Genomic DNA, 16,671 nt, shown 5'->3' on the forward strand with positions numbered 1-16,671 from the left:
CAGCAGATCTACTATGCAAGCTTGATTTAAGGCCCTCGATTACCATACCTTTGTAATTATCATCGGGCCATGATGAGTCCTGGGGAAGGTATGGGTCTTAAATGCAGGGATTCAAGAGCCTAATCAAAATGCAGTGTGTAGAAAGAATCTTCTAGATGTTTCACCTCTTTTCAACCAATTGTTCTTTGTTTGAGTAAAATTGTAGCACAATCTTTGCCAATAATTGTGATTCATTTTCACTTTGCCAATCAAAATGTTGTTTCACAGGATCTGATGGTGTTCAAAACACCTTATAGGAGGGATGATTTTTTTCTCTAAATTGGCTAGCATAGGTCTTATATTTCACATGAAGTCATGGGAAAATTTGTGAAGCCTCTTTTGGCTCATAAATTCTTTTATTTTGGGATAGCATTCTGATAAGGATTCTAAAAGGCAGACATTAAATTGATGATATTTTTTATTTTGCTGTTACTTAAGATCTAGACTAATGATTCTATTTTGTTCCTACTTAGGGGCCATATGTTATTTCAGAAACACAGATTTCAGAGGATTTGTAAGTATGGGATAAATTGTTTTTACTTGATGAACTATAACTTCAATCAGCTATATTATGTTAAATATACAACTTTTCCCAGTGTCCTATGTTTCATGTATGGTGAAACAGCATGGTATGAAGGAAGGAGGCCTGGGCTTAATTTCAGAAAATCATAGTGCAAATCTGAACTCTATTTATTTGTGAATAGGTGTCACCATTGATAGATCTTTTCACCTCTCTAGACTTTGGATCTCTTCTACAATATGATGATACTGCAGCAGACCCTCTCTAGGTCCTGCCCATCTCTGGCATCTATGATTCTATGAAAATAGGAGTCCCTCCTCTTGGCCATTAATGTCCTTCATATACTATATTTTGAAAATAGTTATTTGATACTCAAATGACTCGTGTTTAGAAACTCTTTTCTCTCAGGATTTTGCCCCTACCTGTCTTATGTTGTTGTAGATAATGGAAATTTGGAGAAATTGAAATCAGAGAAAGATATATCAGTATATTTTCCATATCGTAGAGTCAGAGTTAAAATGGGATTAACACCTCTTGGCTTGGGGAATATTGTAACTACCAGGAACCCTATGTCCGATAGACTCATTTGGCCTGCTCTGTACTTCGTATTATTGTATTACGTAGAAGTCCTGACTTCTTAGCCAGATGATATATCCCTGAAGGACTAGGAGCATGTTTGGAGCTCCTAAATAGTCCTAACACCTACCATCTAATAGAGCCTCACAATTAATCACTAAGTTACACTACATATTTTTTTTTAAGCTTATGGAAAAAAATTGTGCAGGCTGAAGATTTCCTTTTAATCACTGAAATGTAAACAATTTTTCAAAAAACTCAATGAAAAGAAAATGTAGAAATGAATTATTTGGTCTTCTATTGTGAACCGAAATCCACTCTTGTGTAATTAGTGGTTATTTAATTTTTAATTGACTGTGCCTCCCGTAAATCATATTGTATACAGCTAAGTATTTGCTACTTCACAAATAGCTTACCTAGTATATGATATATTTATTATAAACTGAGATATTCTAATTCTCAATTTATATTTTAAGGCAGTGGATGTGGGAAACATAAAGATATCTAGTGTATTTCTGTGTGGTTTCTCTCTTCCCTTCTTAAACTGTAAATTGAGAACCAGAATGTCTCAGTTTAGAAAGTAAGTATCCTAATTTTTGAGGCTTTAGGGATGTCTTCCTTCTCTGAACTCTATAGCTGTTACTTTGTTCTGTTGGTTTGGCACTATGATGCATCTTTTGTTATAGAAATGTGCCGGTATTACAGTCTTTGGTATTTGTCCTGCCTCCCCAGCTAGACTGAAAGTTTATTGAGAACAAAAACCATGTGTCTTATGATTCTGTATTCCAGCTATCTAATAATTTTACATGTCCAGAAAGTACTCAATTAATATTTGCTGGAATCCTATAGGTAGGGCAATAGACACATTTCCCACTGCAAGCTCACAATAAAGGAAACAAATATAAGTCTACTTATTAAGCTTCCTAATTCATGAAACAACTTTAATGAAGAAATAGGTATTTTTCTTTCATAAAAATTTAACTACTCTAAATTTTTGTTATTCTTTTCTCTTTATATCAAAAGATATATTTAGGTCTTTTAGATACTATCATAGAGTTTAGGCTGGGATATTAGGCTGGTGTTAGGATATTTGAAGATTTAAAATGCCTCTAATTCATCTAAAATAATACATTTGTTGGATAACTGAATTTTTTCTTTATCAACATTACAGTACTTATTAAAATATGGGCAGCTTTTCAATTATTGAAAAAAGATAGTAGAATTTAATTAATAGAAATGTATGCGCTACCAGATTCACATCTCAGAAATGGACTTATAATCCTTATATAAATTTATATATAATTATATATAATTAGCCTCGGTTTGGAAGAATTTCAGGGCTTTTGTTGTCATAGACCTCTAGAAGCATGGTAAATAGAACATTTATAAAGGCAGTATAAAAGAGATAATCTATGAAAATCTGTATAAATTAGGGTCTCTAGAGTCCTTTTTAAAATTCAGGATTAGGAAGTAATTTCTCCCATTGAACTCCCTTAGTATGAATATGATAGGCCATTATTTCATAAATATTTAATGAATTATTATTTCCTACAAATTTTGAGTGTTTGGACAATGGAAACACTGTTTGGAATATATGTCTGGCTGTGGGGGGAAATGGGCAATTATGAATGCTTGACACTGTAAGTGTCTTGAAAATGGGAAAAAAATTTCTTTAAGTTTTAGAGCGGGCAGGAACGGTGTTAAGGGTTTTTTGTTTGTTTGTTTGTTTGTTTTTTTATTTTCCCACTGTACAGCAAGGGGGTCAGGTTATCCTTACATGTATACATTACAATTACATTTTTCCCCCAGCCTTTCTTCTGTTGCAACATGAGTATCTAGACAAAGTTCTCAATGCTATTCAGCAGGCTCTCCTTGTAAATCTATTCTAAGTTGTGTCTGATAAGCCCAAGCTCCGGATCCCTCCCACTCCCTCCCCCTCCCATCAGGCAGCCACAAGTCTCTTCTCCAAGTCCATGATTTTCTTTTCTGAGGAGATGTTCATTTGTGCTGGATATTAGATTCCAGTTATAAGTGATATCATATGGTATTTGTCTTTGTCTTTCTGGCTCATTTCACTCAGTATGAGATTCTCTAGTTCCATCCATGTTGCTGCAAATGGCATTATGTCATTCTTTTTTATGGCTGAGTAGTATTCCATTGTGTATATATACCACCTCTTCCGAATCCAATCTTCTGTCGATGGACATTTGGGTTGTTTCCATGTCTTGGCTATTGTGAATAGTGCTGCAATGAACATGCGGGTGCACGTGTCTCTTTTAAGGAGAGTTTTGTCCGGATAGATGCCCAAGAGTGGGATTGCGGGGTCATATGGAAGTTCTATGTATAGATTTCTAAGGTATCTCCAAACTGTTCTCCATAGTGGCTGTACCCGTTTACATTCCCACCAACAGTGCAGGAGGGTTCCCTTTTCTCCACAGCCCCTCCAGCACTTGTTATTTGTGGATTTATTAATGATGGCCGTTCTGACTGGTGTGAGGTGGTATCTCATGGTAGTTTTGATTTGCATTTCTCTTATAACCAGCGATGTTGAGCATTTTTTCATGTGTTTGTTGGCCATCTGTTTATCTTCTTTGGAGAAATGTCTATTCAGGTCTTTTGCCCATTTTTCCATTGATTGATTGGCTTTTTTGCTGTTGGGTTGTATAAGTTGTTTATATATTCTAGAGATTAAGCCCTTGTCCGTGGCATCATTTGAAACTATTTTCTCCCATTCTAAAAGTTGTCTTTTGGTTTCTTTTTGGTTTCCTTTGCTGTGCAAAAGCTTTTCAGTTTGATGAGGTCCCATGGGTTTATTTTTGCTCTAATTTCTATTGCTTTGGGAGACGGACCTGAGAAAATATTCATGATGTTGATGTCAGAGAGTGTTTTGCCTATGTTTTCTTCTAGGAGTTTGATGGTGTCCTGTCGTATCTTTAAGTCTTTCAGCCATTTGGAGTTTATTTTGGTGCATGGTGTGAGGGTGTGTTCTAGTTTCATTGCTTTGCATGCAGCTGTCCAGGTTTCCCAGCAATGCTTGCTGAATAGACTTTCTTTTTCCCATTTTATGTTCTTGCCTCCCTTGTCAAAGATTAATTGACCATAGGTGTCAGGGTTTATTTCCGGATTCTCTATTCTGTTCCATTGGTCTGTCTGTCTGTTTTGATACCAGTACCACACTGTTTTGATGACTGTGGCTTTGTAGTATTTCTTGAAGTCTGGTAGAGTGATGCCTCCTGCTTGGTTTTTGTTTCTCAGGATTGCTTTGGCGATTCTGGGTCTTTTGTTGTTCCATATAAATGTTTGGATTGTTTGTTCTAGTTCTGTGAAAAATGTCCTGGGTAATTTGATAGGGATTGCATTGAATCTGTAGATTGCTTTGGGTAGTCTGGCCATTTTTACAATATTGATTTTCCCAATCCAGGAACATGGAATATCTTTCCATTTCTTTCCATCTTCTTTGATTTCTTTGATGAAAGTTTTATAGTTCTCGGCATATAGGTCCTTTACCTCCTTGGTCAGGTGTATTCCGAGGTATTTGATTTTGTGAGGTGCAATTTTAAAAGGAATCGTATTTTTGTATTCCTTTTCTAATAGTTCATTGCTGGTATACAGAAATGCAACTGACTTCTGAATGTTAATCTTATATCCTGCTACTTTGCTGAATTTATGAATCAGTTCAAGGAGTTTTGGGGTTGAGTCCTTAGGGTTTTCTATGTATAGTATCATGTCATCTGCATACAGTGACAGTTTGATCTCTTCTCTTCCTATATGGATGCCTTTTATTTCTTTGGTTTGTCTAATTGCTGTGGCTAGGACTTCCAAAAGTATGTTGAAGAGCAGTGGTGAGAGTGGGCATCCCTGTCTTGTTCCAGATTGGAGTGAGAAGGCTTTCAGTTTTTCCCCATTGAGGATTATATTTGCTGTGGGTTTCTCATAAATGGCTTTGATTATATTCAGGCATGTTCCCTCTATACCCACTTTGGCGAGGGTCTTGATCATGAATGGATGTTGGACTTTGTCAAATGCTTTTTCTGCGTCTACTGAGATGATCATGTGATTTTTGACTTTTTTTTTTGTTAATGTGGTGTATGATGCTGATTGATTTGCGTATGTTGAACCATCCTTGTGAACCTGGGATGAACCCAACCTGGTCATGGTGTATAATTTTTTTGATATGTTGTTGGATTCAGTTGGCTAAGATTTTGTTGAGAATTTTTGCATCTATATTCATCAATGATATTGGGTGATAGTTTTCTTTTTTGGTGGTATCTCTGTCTGGTTTTGGAATGAGGGTGATGGTGGCATCATAGAATGTCTTTGGGAGTATTCCTTCTTCTTCAACCTTTTGAAAGAGTTTCAGGAGGATGGGCACCAATTCCTCTTTATATGTTTGATAGAATTCACCTGTGAAGCCATCTGGTCCTGGACTTTTATTTGTAGGGAGTGATTTTATGACCTCTTCAATTTCATTTCTAGTGATCAGTCTGTTGAGTTGGTCTCTTTCTACTTGATTCAGTTTTGGCAGGCTGTAAGATTCTAGAAAATTGTCCATTTCTTCCAGATTGTCAAACTTGTTGCCATATAGTTGTTCATAGTATTCTCTTATGTTTTTTTGTATTTCTGCAGTATCCATTGTGATTTCTCCTTTTTCATTTATAATTTTGGTTATTTGGGTTCTTTCTCTCCTCTTTTTAGTGAGTCTGGCCAGGGGTTTGTCAATTTTGTTTACCTTTTCAAAGAACCAGCTCTTGGTTTTATTAATTTTCTCTATTGTTTTTTGAGTCTCAATTTTATGGATTTCTTCTTTGATCTTTATAATTTCCTTCCTTCTGCTGACTTTAGGACTTTTTTGTTCTTCTTTTTCTAATTCATTTAGGTGGAGGGTTAAGTTGTCCATTTGGGATCTTTCTTCTTTTTGGAGAAAGGCCTGTATTGCTATAAATTTCCCTCTGAGCACTGCTTTCGCAGCATCCCATAGATTTTGAGCGGTTGTGTCTTCATTATCATTTGTTTCAAGGTAGTTTTTAATTTCCTTCTTGATTTCCTCATTGACCCATTGGTTTTTTAGTAGCATGTTGTTTAGTCTCCATGCAGTAGGTTTTTTCTCTTTCCTTTTCCCATGGTTGGTTTCTAATTTCATGGCATTGTGGTCAGAGAAGATACTTGAGATAATTTCTATGCTCCTAAGTTTACTGAGATTAGCTTTGTGTCCCAATATGTGGTCGATTCTTGAGACTGTTCCATGAGCATTTGAGAAGAATGTGTATTCTGCTTTTTTTGGATGTAGTGTCCTGAAGATATCAATTAAGCCTAACTTTTCTATTGTTTCCTTTAGGATCTCTGTTGCTTTATTGGTTTTCTGTCTAGAGGATCTGTCCATTGATGTGAGGGGGGTATTAAGGTCTCCTACTATGATTGTATTCTCATCAATATCTCCCTTTATGTCTGTTAATATTTGTTGTATGTATCTGGGTGCTCCTGTATTTGGGACATATATGTTGACGATAGTAACATCCTCTCCTTGGATGGATCCCTTAATCATTAAGTAGTGTCCTTCTTTGTCTTTCTTTATGTCTTTTGTTTTAAAGTCTATTTTGTCTGATATGAGCGTTGTGACTCCTGCTTTTCTGTCATGTCTATTGGCGTGAAATATTTTTCCCCACCCTTTCACTTTCAATCTATATGTATCTTTTATCCTAAGGTGAGTTTCTTGTAGGCAGCATATTGAAGGTTTTTGCCTTTTTATCCACTCAGCCACTCTGTGTCTTTTGATTGGGGCATTCAGTCCATTGACATTTAAGGTGATAATTGATAGCTGATTATTGCCATTTGAACCTCGTGTTCCAGTTGATTCTATGGTTCTCCATTCTTCCTTTCTTTTCTTTTCTTTTTTTTTTTGGTTGGATGGTCTCCTGTTATTATCTGCTTTAAGTGTATTTTTTTTCACTTTTTGTAAATGCAATATTTGGTTTTGGCTTGTGGTTGCCCTGTTTTTTAAGTATGCTAACCCCTTCCCATAATTGTGTGTTTTAGCCTGATGGTCCTGTAAGTTCCAACACTTCATTACTATATTAAAATTAAGAAGAGAAACGTACAAACAAACAAAACATCATTTTTATTATGATGTGTCTTGGTGTGGGTCTATTTGGGTTCAGTTTGTTTGGGGACCTCTGTGCTTCTTGTATCTTGAACCCAGTATCCTTTAGATTTGGGAAGTTTCCAGCGATAATTTCTTCAAATATATTTTCCATCCCCTTATCTTTTTCTACTCCTTCTGGAATTCCTATTATGCGTAGATTGGCCCGCTTTATATTATCCCATAGGTCTCTTATATTGCTTTCCAGTTTTTTGATTCAGTTTTCTGTCTGTGGACCAGATTGAGTGATTTCCATTATTCTATCTTCCATATCACTGATTTGTTCTTCTGCATTATTCATTCTGGTTTTTACTGCCCTTAGTTCAGTTTGCATCTCTGCAAATGAATGTTCTAGTTTTTCTTGGCTCCTCCTTATATTTTCTAGTTCCTTTCTGAGGGTATCTGCATTACCGTTCATATCTTCTCTTAATTCCTTCAGTATTTTCACTATTTCTCTTTTGAACTCCAGGTCTGTCAGACTGCAGAGATCTGTTTCATTGTTGACTGTTTTAGGTGAGTTCTCCTGTTGGTTTGACTGCGGGTGGTTTCTCAGCTTCTTCATCTTGCTTGTTGTTTTCTTTCTCCTGAGGGAATTGTACTCTCCGTGATCAGGCAGTGTTTGCCTTGTCACTGCCGTGGAATATTTCCTGAGGGCTGGTGTTGTTGGTCAATCTTTTTTGAGGCAGTGTGGCTTTTCTGGAGTGTTGATGGGGCTAACAGGGTTTCTCTGAAGCAAAGGAGGACTTCCTGAGGGCAGACAGGACTGGGAGGTCCACACCACGATGGTAGCAGATTTCACTTGGTCATGCAGAGCTTGCTCTGGTGTTTTTAGGCTGTGGGGTTCTTGCAGGGGGTTGGTGGTGTTGGGCAGCTGTTCCTCAGGAGTGCAGCGTCCCCTGGGGGCTGGAGAAGCTATCTGGGTCACTGAGAACCTAAGAGGCTCTTCCCTAGGGCAGCCCAACTCAGAAGGATGGCCTGAGAAGGTAGGCAGATCTTTTCACAGTCTGGCCAAGCTTGTTGCAGCTTTTCTGGGCTTCAGGGGCTCTTCTAGGGGGCTGGTGGTGCTGAGCAGCTATTCCGCGGGAGTGGGGCACTCCCTAGGGGCTTGGGCGGGTAGCAGGGCCACTGGAAACCCAAGAGGCTCCTCCCCAGGGCAGCCCGACTCAGAAAGACTGTCTGAGATCTTTTCCCGGCTCGGCCAGGCTTGTTGCAGCTTTTCTGGGCTGTAAGGGGTCCTGCCTGGAGCTGGCAGTCCTATGCAGCTGATCCACTAGGGCACCCCCTGGGGGCTTGGGCGGGTAGCAGGGCCGTTGGAAACCGAAGAGGCTCCTCTCCGGGGCAGCCTGACTCAGAAAAACTGTCCGGGAATTAGGCAGATCTATTCACTGCCTGGCTAGGCTTGTTCTAGCTTTTCTGGGCTGCAGGCCTTTTCTCGGGGGCTGGTGGTGTTTGGTGCTTCTCTGCGGAAGTGTAGCCCCTCCAAAGGGCAAGCAGGCCTGTGCAGGGACAGCCCCTGTGGTGGTAGGCTTCAGGCAATTGTTGAGGCCAGCCCTCCTGGATGGCAGGCAGCCCCAGTTTCGGCGAGAGCGTAGAGAGTGGTGGGGGTGGGGGGAGGGGATGCACTGGGAAGCACAGCCTTCAGCTAGCTAGCGGGCCTGTAAGCTTGCTGTGGCGTGGGGGGTATTCTATGGGGACCCACCCCTTCTTCTCTCCCCTCCCCAGCATGGGCGCAGACCAGGCTCTTTTCCCAGGTTCCCTCTGATGCGGCTTTCCACTTCCCCGCCCCTAGGGTATTGCTCCCTTCCTCTGTGACAGCTTTGTTTTCTAGTCTCCCAGGCAGTCTCTGCCCCTTCAAATGGTTTCTAGACCTCCCAAGCAGTTTCTGCTCCGCCCCGCCCCCCCCAGCCCAGGGACTAACCTCTGGAGCCTAGGTCTCGGTGCCCAGCCCCCACCCAGGCGTCCCCGGCCCTTTCTCCGTGACCAACCCTTGGAGGTGAGGTCTCAGTGCCCAGCCCCCACCCAGGCGTCCCCCGGCCCTTTCTCAGCGACCAACCCTCAGAGGTGAGGTCTTGGTGCTAAGGGGTTTCTTTATGGTAAAAATTTGAGACCTCCCTATGGAAGTAACTTCTTCATTCTTTATTTTTAAAGTATTATTATTATTATTATTATCATTATTATTATTATCACATATACAAATAGTGAACTTGACAGAGGTAAAATGTTGCAGAAATCAAGCTAAGTGCCTTATTTAAATACATTTTAGCTACAAATGTGCAATGAAGTAATTAACATCTCTTTTTACACTGGAATATGATGCTTAGGAATTGAAGCAAATAAGTGCTGAAAACAAATGTGATCCCAAATCTCTCATATTTAAAAAATCCATGTTCTTAAATTGAATGTTGATTTCCTGTAGTGAGGAAAACATTTTTTCTTTTACTATCTAAAATATAGGTAGATCTTTGCATACTGGTTCTGGCACTGTCTTACACAGGAGTTTCCAATAACTGCCAGTCATATGGTGACAATTATGCTTGATTAAGCAAATCCAGTAAGTACTTGATCGACTTTTTCCCATAAATGCTGACATTCAGCCGCCAAAGGGAAAAAGAACACTTGCCATTTTTCTAAGCACTCTGGCTATCTCCCCTTGTCCCTACCAACAATACCAGGCTCTGAGTTTCCTACAAACAATGTTCCCAGATTCTCAGACTCAGCCAGATTCTAGGGTTTCTATCAAACATCTCCTTGAGTAATTCGAATTTTTGAGGTCTGAAAATCCTACAAGCAGACACATGATAATTTGTGAGATTTGCAGAGATGCATGGCAAAGGGTCATTGTTACTAGTGGTCATTCTATCCCTGATAATTCATTGTTATGGATTCTGAAGTCTTTAAAATGTTCCAGAATCCTCTAAAAATACATAGGAAAGAGTACTTTGAAAATTATAAATGTATGCTATTATGAGAATCTAAACTATCTCAGAAGATAATGCAAATAACACAGAAACATTCAATGAGCTTGATACTGCTCTGGAGTCCCCATCATGGCTCAGCAAGTTAAGAACCAAACTAGTATCCACGAGGATGTGGGTTTGATCCCTGGCCTCGCTCAGTGGGTTAAGGACCTGGCATGGCCATGAATGCAGTGTAGATCTCAGACATGACTTAGATCAGGTGTGGCTGTGGCTGTGGTGTAGACCTGCAGCTGCAGCTCCAATTTGACCCCTAGTTTGTGAACTTCCATATGCTCTAGGTTTGACCCTTAAAAAAAATTATGTGGCACTCATAACATGGGTCAAGCAGCATTTCTGAGTGGCTCTCTCCAAATATGACTCAGGGATTTAGATTTTTTTTTTTTTTTGCTGTGGTATCCACAGTTCAGAGTTCCAGAATTCAGAGTTCCTTGCTTCCAGGTACATAAAGAGGTGGGGGAAGCACAGGAAAGAGTAAGGAAAAACTAGTGAACAGAGGTCATGCACCTCAAAGAAGATCGTATTGGCTCTGACTTTGCCCAGAACTAGTCACATGGACTGAACCAAATGCAAGAGGGCTTATAATACGCCCAGAAGGCTAATAGACACAGTTTGATGAACAGATAGCATTTTCTCTGCCTCATAGATTATGTGAGTAAGGCTGACTAGAGCAGAGAAAAGCAAAATTGAGTAAGCACAAAAAACTTTGATCATAATAGAATTTTAATGGGTGCCCAACAATGCTTTCATAGTTAATATAGGCCTGTGCAAAGAATATATGATCATAATATGACTTTTAGTTAGGTTATTTTCCTTTTTGCAATCTATAGTATGGTCCTTGGGAGAATGTAAATGAGGACTATTGATAAGGAATACCGAAAATCAGGGTTGGCTTTATGGGCATGTAACATTGTGTTGTTACACAGGGCTCCGCTCTCACAAAAGCCCCACATCCAGGTTAGTGCTCTGTTATTGCTGTCTTAAAATTCTTAATAATTTCAAACAAAGGGCCTGGTATTTTCATTTTGCACTGGGCTATTATTCTAAGCACTCTGGGCATCTCCAGTTTTGTAATTGGTCCTACCTGAAACTCATGTCTTATCAGAGACTAAAACTGGGCTCAATGATAAAATGAAGATACAATCTTTAAGATGCAATCAATGCTAATTGACCTTTTAAAGATGACAAGTTACAATAGCAAAGATGTGTGTGTGTTTGTATGTGTGTGTGTGCGCATGCGTGTGCACCCCTGCACACATGAGTGTGTGCCCAATGCAGGATGTGTTTTTTTTAGGACAAAGTTTATTGGGAGCAATTTGTTTTAATTGATATTCATTGAGCATCATTCTGTTGTTTATAGTTAGCTACTCATGTGAAGAGTTGGTTGATGTCTATAACACAAACATTTGTTTCAGATAAATGGGCGTTTCAGTTGGGTAGGTTTTAATTAAGCAACGTTTGTTGTACAAGTAGTTGTTTTTGAAATCATGAAAAAACTACTATAATTTACTAATTCTGTTATCTAGAATCTGAAAAGGTAGAATCTTGTCTCCTATAACCTTGAATATGATTTTGATGATGAATGACCCAAGTATTTGGCAGCAAAATAAGGACTACAAAACTTTTCCAATGTAATATGTTAAATTATTTTTCTACTGCCTATACCTAGGCACAGGTTGACTCTTCTCAAGCTCATAGAACCCTTGATTCTGAAATGAATGATTTAATTTTAAATCCTGATTCATACTGCTTGCCTATATCGCTATTCTAGCATATCATATTTCATAAGGATTTATTTATTTATAGATTTGCCAGAGGAGCACCCTGAACTCTTAACTCTTTGAGAATAGGTGCTCTTGTCATTCATCTTGCTATTCCCAGAGCTGAGTAGAGTTTCCATACACCTTTAATACATTCAATAAATACTTAATGAAGGAATGAAGAAATAAATGTTGTGATAAAAATATCATTTTCCTTTCAGCAAAATAAATATTTCCAAGTCTTAAAAGAAGCTTCTGGTTTTAATAAAACCAAAATCAAGATGTTTTTGTTTTGCAAGAACATTTTATTTTATTTTATTATGATTTTTTTTCCATTATAGCTGGTTTACAGTGTTCTGTCAATTTTCCACTGTATAGCATGGTGACCCAGTTACACATACATGTACACATCCTATTTTCTCATATAATCATGCTCCATCATAAGTGACTAGACAGAGTTCCCAGTGCAACACAGCAGGATCTCATTGTTAATCCATTCCAAAGGCAATAGTCTGCATCTATTAACCACAAGCACCCCATCCACCCCATTCCCTCCCCTTCCGTCTTGCAACCACAAGTCTATTCTCCAAGTCCATGATTTCTTTTCTGTGGAAAGGTTCACTTGTGCCATATATTATATTCCAGATATAAGTGATATCATCTGGTATTTGTCTTTCTCTTTCTGACTTTCTTCACTCAGTATGAGAGTTTCTAGTTCCATCCACGTTGCTGCAAATGGCATTATTTTGTTCTTTTTATGGCTGAGTAGTATTCCATTGTGCATATATACCACATCTTCCTAATCCAATCAACTGTTGACAGACATTTAGATTGTTTTCATGTCTTGGCTATTGTGAATAGTGCTGCATTGATCATGTGGGTACATGCATCTTTTTCAAGGAAATTTTTGTCTAGATATATGCCCAAGAGTGGGATTGCTGGGTCATACGGTAGTTCTATGTATAGTTTTCTAAGGTACCTCCATTCTGTTCTCTGTAGTGGTTGTACCAGCTCACATTCCTACCAACAGTTCAGAAGGGTTCCCTTAAGATGTTTAAAAATGTCACTTAATAAGAGTATTCTTTCTTACTCTTAAGAATATGTTTGAACATTTTAAACTTGCATTATGCTCTTTAATACATAATAGCTATGTTCTAAGTGTGGATGAAAGAAAGCATACTCTTATTAAGTGAAATTTTTAAGCATCTTAAGGGTAAAAAATAGCATATACTTAACTGTCATATTCAGGAACTTATTATTTATTGAAGGAGATTTTTGTCCTGTTTAAAAAAAATGGTTTGCTTGAACATATTCACATATGTCCAAGTAAAGAAGAATAATATACATAGTTTTCAAAGCATATGTATGTTGATGTACTTTTGTATTAAACTTTCTGCTAATAATATACTTGTTCCCATGGTATACTAGATGAACATGAATAGGGGTCACTATCCTTTTGTTTAAGGCCGAGCATGGTTTATTTACTCTATTAGTTTCCTGTGGCTCTAACACAAACCCTGTGGCTTAAAATAACAGAAATTTATTCTTCGAGTTCTGGAAATCAGAGGTTCAGGACCAGTATCACTGGGCCAAAAAAACATGTCTGCACAGTCACACTTCCTTTGAGGGACTAGAGGTAAATCCATTCCTTGACTCTTCCCGTTTCTTGTAGCTGCTAGCATTCCTTATCTTAATGAATACATCATTTCAGTTGTCAAAGCCAGCATCTTCAAATCTGTGTTCTGTCATCACATTGCCTTCTCTTCCTTCTGTGTCAGATCTGCTCTTTCTTCTCTCTTATAAGGACACTTGTGATTGCATTTAGAGACCACCCATATAATCCATGGTAAACTCCCTATCTTCAGATCCTTAATCACATTTGCAAAGATTCTGTTCCCAAAAAAGGTAACATTTGTGAGTTTCCATGGATTAAGAACTTCTGTCTTTGGGGGCATTAAATCTTCTGATACATTTGCCCTGTTCACTTTTGCATTAGTGACTGTGTGGTGGGATTCTAGGTGATGTATAACAGTGTGCTTTTCTCTATGTTCACTGACACCGGAATGAGGGTGCTTTAAAATAAGTGAATGCTGGAGATCTATAAACTAAATAAGACTTTAAGAGAAATGCCATCTAAAGAAGAAGGCTTTGGCAAGTAGAGCTCAGAGAGGGAGCTCATAACTTCATGGTAATACCTCACATAAATTAAAGTAATGTTAATTGTCTCCCCCAAAGCAAGGCCATTAAGCAGCTTACTGCTCCTACTTTTAGGATTTATTTTGGTAGTTCTTGTGGTCCTACCTTTCCAATGGCATTTTACTTTTTACCCAGAAGGGATATAAACACCTCCTTGACAGTCCTTTCTGGTATATTTCATCTCTAAGTATAACAAGAGGAGGAAATAAATGACCAAATAGGTACTGATAAGCTCTGCAGAAATCAAAGATGAAAGTCTCTAGAAAGATGTCGTCATATGGAGTTTCATTTGAAACACAGTTCCTAATAAGTGGAAAGAAAAAATCTGAATACATTCCCTAGTTATGAACAGCTAAACTGTCAGTGACCTTGTCACTAACCAGGGAGGAATGTTATATTTCCTTTTTTTTCCCACTGTGTTGAGGTAAGACCCTCTGAACCATGAAAACAGATGTCTCATTTCTTTAAAATATTTATATTCATCTCCTACTATGTGCCAAATATTATGTGCAAAGCTCTGACTCATACAATTGCTTTCTTCCTTCCTGCCAATGGCTTTCCATGTAATTTTTTAAGTCCTCAAAAATTTGCGAAGTTCTATGGTTGGTCATTTACAACTGAACCAAGGTCACGAAAAGACAGCTTAGTTGTGGGGGTGGTGAGAAAGGGGAAAAAAAAAAAACAAGAATGCTAAGAAGTTACATAAATGTCCTCTAGCACATTCCCTGTTCTGAGGGCTAATGTACTGTAGCAATTCATCAGTCATTCTAATAGTCTTTTAACTTCTGTCAGAAAGCCTACTAAATGCTAACATCTTAAATGTTTAATATTCTAAAACATATTTTCATTAATCATGCAAATTATCTGGGTATCCATATTTTACAATAACGCTCTTCAGAGATCGAGGCCTAAGGCTTTCTGAGAGACCCATGTTAGTGGATGATACTGCAGATGAAATATAACTTAGAATTAATGAATTTTAGAAATGAAAAGTTGCTGGGGATATTTTAGTAGCTATGTACTATCATATTTATTTTAAAAAATGGTATAATGTTAAATACTTCTGATTAGGCAGAAAGCCGCTAAAATATACACTTAATTCATTCTTTTTTTGACATAAGTGGTGGATGGATGTTAATGTTGGTAGATGGTATATTAACCTAAGAAAAATGACCCTTTGTTTCATAGCAAAATGAACTGTGGGCTCAATTGTTAGAAAAGGATAGAACATGAGTTTCTTGCACTCAGGTTGGCCTGGAATGCATCATGAAAACCTCTGTTTATATGCTACCAGTCACCTTGATTCCATGGAGTCTTATTTGCTTGGGAAAAGGAGAAATATGTGGGTGGGCACCATGAAACAGATAGGTAAGGAATTGAAAGGGTAAAGGCAGTGAGTTTTGGCAATGTTAATAGAAATGCTTTATCCTGGAACTATTTAATTGTTAGTAGGGATAGGGATGGAGGTATAGAAATGACCTGAGACATGTAAACATAGTGATATTAGAATCACAGAGCAGTGCTCATTGGACTCAGGAACAGGACCTAAGTAACTGGAAGTCATGAGCGATGGTGGTGGATCAGTGCACTAGACCAGCTCCCAACAGGAAACAGACGGTATAACAAAACTAGGGTAATTCAAGGAGGCTTAGTTATAAAGGGACTAATTACACATGTGTGGACAGGGTGGAGAGTTGGGGACCTGTTAAGTTCTGTGCAGGTAGTGAGAACTAACAGCCTCAGAGCTATTCTTAAACATGAGCTGTAGGAGATGAGAGAAAGAGGCAATTACCAGACTTTGAAGGAGCGAGTCATTACAAAAAGTCACCTTTGGGGGACTAGTGACCTTTGATGAAGGGAGACAGCCAGCACAAGGTGACCTCAGGGAGAGAACAAATACCCTGACTTTACTCCCCTCTCTCCCTTTGGTCTCCAGATGGGGCTTTCCATTCATTGAGCCTAACGGGAACCTGAGGGCATTTATGATCAAGAATGTAGTTCATTAGGTTAGCCTCCCTGAGTGGATACCAGGGCTTCACAAGTGGAGAGTGAGAAGCACCTAATTTTCATATGAATGTACTTTTGTTATCTGACCAAAATTTTAACCACCCTTGGAATGCTTTTCTTATGTTTCTTTTTTTATGGCAACTCTCTTTCACAATATCACTTGATACCATATTCATATCCTTAACAAAACCACCTAGCTAAGTGTCATCCAGACAGTTCATTATTCAGAACTTTATTCTGAACATTACTATACAATTCAATGTAACAGGGTGCTTTTAAAGACCTATAGCCCATATTGATAAAGGAACACTAAAGTCTTCACTTTTTTACATAGTTTGTCCTTTAATTATTTTTTTTGTAAAATATTTAACCATTTTTCCCTGAATCATGGATTCTAAGGTGCAATAAAAATCCAAAGGAAAATATATTTGTTGCTATCCAGAAAGACTGATTTTTTTCCCA

At 38.3% G+C, this 16,671-nt stretch overlaps 1 long non-coding RNA gene across 1 annotated transcript in view; it reads left to right on the top strand.

The window, feature by feature from the left end:
• LOC125135022 (uncharacterized) overlaps window positions 1–16,671 on the top strand; it is a 214,037-nt gene that overhangs the window by 89,006 nt on the left and 108,360 nt on the right. The window contains exon 3 of the long non-coding RNA XR_007136885.1: window positions 513–553. This is a non-coding gene — a long non-coding RNA (uncharacterized LOC125135022). The remainder of the gene's footprint in view (window positions 1–512; window positions 554–16,671) is intronic.

The sequence above is a fragment of the Phacochoerus africanus genome, chromosome 1, assembly GCF_016906955.1.
Source record: "Phacochoerus africanus isolate WHEZ1 chromosome 1, ROS_Pafr_v1, whole genome shotgun sequence".
Taxonomy (NCBI): Eukaryota; Metazoa; Chordata; class Mammalia; order Artiodactyla; family Suidae; genus Phacochoerus; species Phacochoerus africanus.